This window comes from Dendrobium catenatum, unplaced genomic scaffold (assembly GCF_001605985.2).
Source record: "Dendrobium catenatum unplaced genomic scaffold, ASM160598v2 fragScaff_scaffold_1488, whole genome shotgun sequence".
Taxonomy (NCBI): Eukaryota; Viridiplantae; Streptophyta; class Magnoliopsida; order Asparagales; family Orchidaceae; genus Dendrobium; species Dendrobium catenatum.
The window spans coordinates 74,560-83,248 of NW_021319950.1; positions in this window are offsets into that span (position 1 = coordinate 74,560).

The window sequence follows — 8,689 nt, forward strand, 5'->3', positions numbered from 1 at the left end:
GTTAATAGGAAAATGATCCAGGCCGATGTACTCAAAACAGAAAAATTTAAAAAACCTATCAAGTGTGTGTGTGCAAGGTTACTTATCATTAGGAACCACTTTTATAATTGACTTAAGAAAGAAAAAAATACAGACTTGACTCAACCTAAATCTACCCGATCTTGAGCCAGCTTGAGCTATATTCGATCTTGTGGTCTTGAGAAGTTAGTAGGAAAAGCAGTCGTAGGGAAACATGAATATTTACTATCATCTAAAGTCTAATCCTTATTCTCAGATTCATAATAATCTCCCCCTTTTTGATGATGATAAACATAAACAGATAATTCCAAACAGTTATGGCTGTAGATAGTTATGGCAATTTAGTAAGAAAAATAATTCACTAAATTCAAAGTACAAAATACATCATACTACTCCCCCTTTTGACATCACAAAAAGGAGGGAACTATAAATAATAAAATAATAGAAACTAAAACAAAACATGAAAAACAAACTATAGAAAATTGAAACTAAAACCAGAAGAGAAATAAACTAAAAAAAATAAATAAAATCAAAGAAACGAGGGCCCCTGATCATCAAACGGAGGTGGTGGTGGTGGTGGCTGCTGGAAGAAGGTGGAAAATGTTGCAAATTGTGACCCAAACCAGGCCATGTCCTGGTCGTGCTGCAACTGCTGGTGTGCAATATAGGCATCGAATCGGGCCACATCCTCAGCGTGCTGCTGCTAGTATACAAAATAGGCATCAAAATGGGCCACCCCCTCAGCGTGCTGCTGCTGCTGCTGGTATGCTACGAACGTGTCAAAGTGGGTCTCCAATTGATCAAATCTCTCCACCAACTGATCCAGCTGAGAGTGCTGGCGGAGAGGAATAGGTTCAGGAATAGGAGTGGGAGCGGGAGCCTCCTCCTCCTTTGCCCCCTGAGCTTCCCCATCTCCTGGGTGAAGATGAGTACTGTGAAGGGCATTGAAGGAATGTTTTGAGTAGAAAGGTGGTGGATGGTTGGGAGGAGCAGGATATTGAACTTAGTATTTAGATTCTAGAACATAGGTAATGAGGTGTCCTAAAGCTAGATTGGGTTTTCTCATATGACCTGGATCACGGATTCTTGTCAAATGCTCAATATAGCAAAAAATTTGGTTAGTAGCATTGAACTCCCTATGGGCTAGAATGTAGAAGGTAGTAAGCGAAAGAAGTGGAGTGATGTGGACTCGGTCCTTAACTTTTAGAATAATAAATATGCAAAGGACATGTTGGATTATCCTAACATCTTCAAGTAAAGAGCTAGTCTCTCCAACATGAAAGTGTGCATTTGTGTGGCAAAGAAAGTGATTTATAGTGGACCAGTCAAAGTCAGGATCAGAGATAAGGGTATGCAGCTTATCCCCAGTGGTGGACAGCTACAACAATTTAGCATAATCCTGATATATGATTTTAACAGGTCATCGATTCACATAGGAGGTGAGAGTAGTATAGGAAGAATTTATGCGGAGGTTTGCATAGAATTCAAAGAGAAGTTTAGAACTAAAGGGTACTGCAAGGGTGAGAATAAAGCAAAGAGAAGTCTGGGCGAAAAGATTCAGTACCGGATATGAGAGATAGGCTGGATTGATGGTTTGTGAGAGAGTAATGCCACACTCCTTGTAGAAATGGTAGGCAGCCTCAACGTATGTCTCCCTAAATCGAGGGTCTAATGTGGCCCTTGAGGAGCTTCTAGAGGTTTGTCGAACACGTTTTCCTCCAGCCATAAGCAGGAAAAGAACAAGAAACAGTAAGCAATCAGGGAGTAGAAGGAAGTGTGAAGAAATTAGGGCTGAATTCTGGTTGTATTTAAAGAACCGGACTGTTCGTCTAGGTCGTTCGTAGGATCGTCCAGGAAGATTCACTGCAATTATTATGAACAGCCTAATTGGTCAAAAAGGTGATCCGATCGTCTGGGCCGATCAAATATCAGTTGGGACGATTAGACATAGATGATCGTCCCGAGGAGTCAGGACAGATGACCGTTGAAAAGGAAGATCATCCCGACCGATTAGGTGGATTGTCCATGACGATGCTAAAAAAAGAATCATACTGGCCGAATTTAAAACATTTTAAATCATGCACCACGTGTATCATCCAGGACAAATAGTGGATCGGCTAGGATGATTATCAAAAAATGGATCGTGCTAGGCGAAATTATAGATTTTAAACGTGCGACACGTGTATCGGCCAGGACGAACAGGTGTATCGGTCAGGACGATAACTAATAAATGCATCATCCAGGATGAAAAAAGATATCAGCCAGGATGATCAATATGATTGTAGCATAGGTCGATCATATTGTCCAGGAAGATAAAGGATTGTCCAAGATGATTAGAGTAAAAAAAGTTAGAATATTCAGCAGATGGATTTTTTGAAGCACGGAAAGCCGATCGTCCAGGATGATATAAACATAGGCCAGGATGATGTGACAAAAAATTTTTAACTTAGAGGAGGGATGGAGATGATCAGAGAAGGCCCAAAAACAATAAGAAAAAAAGAAAAGAAAAAATAATGAAAAAATAAAAGTAAAAAAGTTTTTTATTTTTTTATAATCAAGGCATGAACATGATAAAATCTCCATGTAATTGATTCTAAAAATTTGTAAGTTAATGAGTTAACAACTTCAAAAATCCAAATAAACGGTAAAATATCCGATCATGTTAACCCTAAGCTCAAACTTCTTTTAGGGCAAAATCTTCTTTTGAAATCAAAAGGCCTAACTTAGGAAAACATTTGGATAAGGAAAAGAGATCTAATGAAGACTTGGTTTTAGAAAAATATCTTATAGGATAATATATAAAAGTAGTTTGTTACATCCGTGAAATTTGAAATCAATTCTTTGAAAAATTTCAAGTGATACATAAAATCTTCTAAGTTTTAAGTGTTGGAAGAAAGAAAGATAACTTGCTTTTGATGGGCCCATTTTATGCCTCTTATCCATTGAATGGTGAACTTTTTGCATCTTTTGATTGTATTATTATTATTATTATTATTATTATTATTATTATTATTATTATTTTCAAATTGACGTCATTGCGTATCTTTTATTTTTGGCATCATTGGCCATTTTATTTTATTTATTTTATTATTTTTGCATGCTAGATTCTTTTCCAAAAAAACTTTTAAATATTCTTAGTTGTGAGTATATCTTCCAGATATTAGAGAATAAAAACTCACTCTCTAATATAAGGAAGAATAATCCATAAAATAAAATAAAAAATCATGTGAGAGATTCATTGACAGGATAATGAGAACTCTTGAAGTAACATGAAAACTTTGACTATTATGGTATAAGCTAGATTACTGTAACAAGGTAGAAAAGATCTCAATTGTAAAATCTAATTCTTAATTTGAGATAGAATTTTGGTTAGAAAAGAAATTTTTACCACCAAAATAGGTTAGAGAGAGAGACACAATCAATGGTGTTTTTAACCTTTAGCAGATTTAAGAGATATAAAACATTAACTCCAAATTTTCAAAATAAAAAATAAGGCATAAGATATCAATTCAGCGATGATTTGAAATGAAAAAAAAAAAAACTAAGCATGACATAAAAAGTACCATAGATAAAATAAAAAACAACTAGAAATAAACAACCAAACAAACTAAAAAAATACAGCAAAGTAATCAACATATAAAACATCAGTAGAAATCAAGTTCATGCATTATTGTCAATCACACCCAATCGGATCCTTAAACTTGTAAAAGTATCAAAGGCCAGTGGTTTAGTAAAAATGTTAGACAGTTGATTCTCTGTCGCCACATGATGTAACTCAATATCTCCCTTAGTCACATGATCTTTAATAAAGTGATGCCTAATGTCAATGTGCTTAGTCAATGAATTTTGGATAGGATTCTTAGAAATGCGGATGGCACTAGTATTGTCATAAAGAACAGAGATGGTGCCTACAGGTAATCCTAAATCCAGTTCTTGCTATTTTAACCAAAGAGTTGGGCTACACAACTTCTTAAAGTAATTTACTCAGCTTCAGCAGTGGAAAGAGAAACAGAGTTTTGCTTTCTGCTAGACCAGGAGACTAAAGGTTGTCCTATGAATTGACAAGTTCTAGAAGTGCTTTTTCTATCCACTTTACAACCTACAAAATCAGAATCTGAATATCCAATAATCTCGAAAGAAGTGCTATGCATAGGATACTAGATTCCTAAGTTTTGGTTCCCTAAAAGGTATATAAGAATTCTCTTAACTACAGTCAGGTGGGATTCCTTAGGGTCAGCTTGAAATTTAGTACAAAGACAAATGCTAAATATTATATCAGGTTGGCTAGCAGTCACGTAAAGTAAAGATCCAATCATCCCTCTGTACTTCTTCTGATCAACTGATTTTCCATTTGGGTCCTTGTCTAATTGAACTCCTGAGGTCATGGGAGTATTAATTGGCTTGGATTTGTCTATTTCATATTTCTTCAAGATGTCCTTAATATACTTTATTTGGCTCAAAAAAGTTTCATCATTTAATTGTCTAATGCAAAACCCCAAAAAGTAAGACAATTCTCCCATCATACTCATCTCAATTTCCTTACTCATTGTTTGAAAAAAAATCAGTACATAGCCTTTTATCAGAAGATCCAAAAATTATACATCAACATGGATCTAAATAATGAGCAAATCATCTTCTACTTTCCTCAGGAAAAGGGTGGTGTCTACACTCCCCTTACAAAACTCCCTCTCTAGTAAGAATGTGTTAAGCCTCTCATACCAAGCTCTGGGTGCCTGCTTTAATCCATATAAGGCCTTTTTTAATTTGAAAACATAATTTGGAAATTGGGAACTCTCAAAATCTCTGGGTTATTCTACAAACACATCCTCTTTTATTTCCTCGTTTAAAAAGGCACTCTTAACGTTCATTTGGAAAAGCTTAAATCCCTTATAACAGGCAAAGGCTAATAGCACTCTAATGGATTCCAATCTAGCTACAGGGGAAAAAGTCTCCTCAAAATGTATCCCTTCTATTTGGTTATACCCCTTAGCAACTAATCTTGCCTTATTTCTTACCACCACTCCAGAATCATTCACCTTATTCTTAAAGACCCACTTGGTTCCAACTACACTTTATCCCTTAGGTCTTTCTACAAGCTCCCAAACATCATTTCTAATAAATTGGTTCAACTCCTCTTGCATGGCTAAGATCTAAAACTCATCAGTAAGGGCTTGGTTTATGTTGGTGGGTTCAGTCATTGAGATAATGGTAGAGTGGTTCACTTCCTTCTTAAGTCCATGTCTAGTCCAAACTCCATCTGAAGGGTCTCCTAAAATCAGATCTTTAGGGTGACTCGAAGAGTATCTCCAATCTCTAGGTAAAGTGTGTGAAGGTTCAACCATTTCCTCCAGATCTATATTTTCTACTCCTTGGGTAACCTCTCCTAATCCTTTTAGTGTTTTGGTGCTCTACCCCCTTCTCTAAGTTTTCTAATCCAGTGGCAATCTCTCCATCGTCATCATCCTCAACTCTAGGCTTTCTAGGATCAGACTCATCAAACACCACATGTGTAGTCTCTTCCACCACCAAAGTCCTTTTATTAAACAATCTAAAAGGCTTCCCAACACTAGAATATCCTAAAAACACTCCATCAGATTTTGGGTCAAATTTTCCTAAGTGATATTTCCCATTATTATGAATGAAAACCTTAAAACCAAAGACATTAAGGTGGGAAAAATTAGGTGTCCTACTTTTAAGGATCTCATAGGGTGTCTTATCTAGTTTGGGTCTAACATTCACCCTATTCAACACATAACAAGCTGTGTTAACCGCTTCAGCCCAAAAGTATTTGGAAGTGAATACTCAACAAGTATGGCTCTAGCGGCTTCCACCATGGTCCGGTTCTTCCTTTTAGCTACCACGTTCTACTGAGGGGTCCTAGGAGGTGAGAAGTTGTGGCTAATCCCCTTGTCCTCACAAAAATCTCTAAATTTTTCATTCTCAAACTCTCTCCCATGGTCACTATGGATGGTCAATATCTCACAACCTAGCTTTTTCTGAATCCAAGTAGAAAATGTTCTAAACTCCTCAAAAAACTCATTTTTATGTGAAAGAAATCTAATCCAAGTAAACCTCGAGTAGTCATCGATAATCACAAAACCATAGACTTTCCCTCCCAAGCTGGAAATGCTAACGGGTCCAAACAAATTCATGTGAAGGACTTCTAAAGGTCCAGAGGTGATAATTTCCTTAATGGAGTGAAAAGTGTAGTGGATTCACTTTCCTAATTGGCAGGCATCACAAAGGTGGTCTTTTGAAAACTTAAGCTTGGGGACACTTCTAACTAGGTCTTTTTGGGTCACTTTCCCTAAGGGTTTTCATACTGGCATGACATATTCTCCTATGGCACAACCATGAATCATAAATAGTAGTTTTTAAGAAAAATGAAGTAGCACATTCAATATTATTTAAATCAAGCATGTAAACGTTGTTGATCTGCTTTCCCTGCAAAATAGTGTAATTATTTAAGCTCATAATTCATGAATTTGTCAAAAAATTTATGATGAAGCCCTTATCGCAAAGCTGACTGATGCTGAGCAAGTTTTGTTTCAGTCCATCTATAAGCAAAACATTTTCAATCAGAAGATTCTTGGAATTACCAATTATACCTTCTCCTACCACCTTCTTGGTGGCGTTATCTCTAAGAGTCACCTTACCTCCTGTCCTGGTCTTCAGCACTATGAATTGGCTGGCATCGCCAGTCATATGTCAAGAGCATCCACTGTCTAGGTACCACATACTCTCACGAGGCCTTTTGTGAGAGCTTTCCTGCAAAATTATCAAATGCCAGATTTAGGAACCCAAACATGTTTGGGTTCCTTCTTATAGAAAGCAGAATGTAATGCATGCTGTGGATCATTTAACTTGGGTCTCCAAACCCAATGTGAGCTATGGTGAACGGTGCAAGTGTGTGCTATGTGTCCTAGCATGCCACATGAAAAACATCTAACTCCTGGAAAAGGATGCACTAATCTACTCCTATGGTGTACTTTTTATGCGATGCATGAAATGAAGATTTTTAATTTTCAAAGGTTTTTAAATTTTCTAATTTTTTATATTCTTTTTCTAGCTCAGAATGGGACAATTTTAAAGAACCATGAGAATCAGATAACTCAACATGCTTTTTGTTTAATGCATCAAACTCATCAAGTAAAGCCACATGATTTGAATCAATTGTTGAATGGTCTTTGAGAAGATTTTCATGTTCTTTTTGTAAATTAAAAAATTTCAATTTTAGGTTAGCATGAATTTTCTTAAGTTTCCTATATGATGCATGTATTTTTTCATAAACTTCAAGGAGTTTCTCATAGGATAGTACACATACTTCTTCTTGATCACTTTGAACAAGATTATTGTCCGCCATTAAGTACAAGTTTCTTGTCTCCTCCTCTAGTTCAGTTTCAGAAGAATCTGATATATAATCTTCCCATAATGCCTTTTGGAATTTCATCTTGCTCTTATCCTTTTTAAAGTTTGGTTTCTCCTCACCCTTTTCCTTACTTGGATGTGCCTTTAGTGTAGGACAATCAGCTTTAACGTACCTAGGCTTCCTGCATTCAAAGCAAATTGCTTCATTAGAATTCTTAAAATTTTTGCTTCACTTACCTTTATTCCACTTTTGATGATTCTTGTGCTTCTTCCTTAGAAAGCTCTTAAATTACCTCATGATTAAAGCAACATCATCGCTTTCAGATAACAAGAGTCAGTGTCCGAATCATTCGCCTTAAGTGCCACCATTTTCTCCTTCTTCCTTTCACCTGCATCAAGATTTATGTTAGAATTTTTCAAAAATAAAACACAAACACAATAAAAAATGACACAAAATACAAAAAAATCACAAACTCAAAAATACACACAAAAACACTAAATAGAAAAACACACATCAATGTTGCAGAAACACTTTAATTAAGCATTCAAATCGATCACACCAAGCCTTATTCTTAATGTACTGAAAGTATCAAAGGCTAGTAGCTTTGTAAAAATGTCTGCTAGTTGATTTTCTGTAGAAACATGATTGAGTTCAATTTCTCCTTTGGATACATGATCCCTTATGAAATGATGCTTGATGTTTATATGTTTGATTCTTGAATGTTGAATAGAATTTTTAGAAATGTAAATAGCACTAGTGTTATCACAATAAATAGGAATAATGCCTATAGTTAATCATAAATCAATCAACTGTTATTTCAACTAAAGTACTTGTGCCACACAACTTCTTAATGCAATGTATTCAGCTTCAACAGTATATAGGGCTACTAATTTTTTTTTTCTACTGGACCAAGAGACTAAAGAATTTCTAATAAACCGACATACTTCAGAAGTACTCTTTCTATCAATCCTACAACCTGTATAGTCAAAATCTAAATAACCAATTATTTTAAATGAAGAGCTAAAGTTAGGATAACAAATTCCTAAGTTCTGAGTTCCTAACAGATATCTTAAAATCTTTTTTACTGCTATCAAATATAATTCTTTTGGATCTGATTGAAATCTAGCACACAAATAAACACTAAACATGATATCGGGCCGGCTAGCTATCAAGTAAAGCAAAGATCCAATTATCCCTCTAATTTTTTTTATCAACAAATTTTCCCTTAGGGTCCTTATCCAACTGAACAGAGGAACTCATAAGCATACTAACAAGTTAAGCATTATCCATTTCATACTTTTT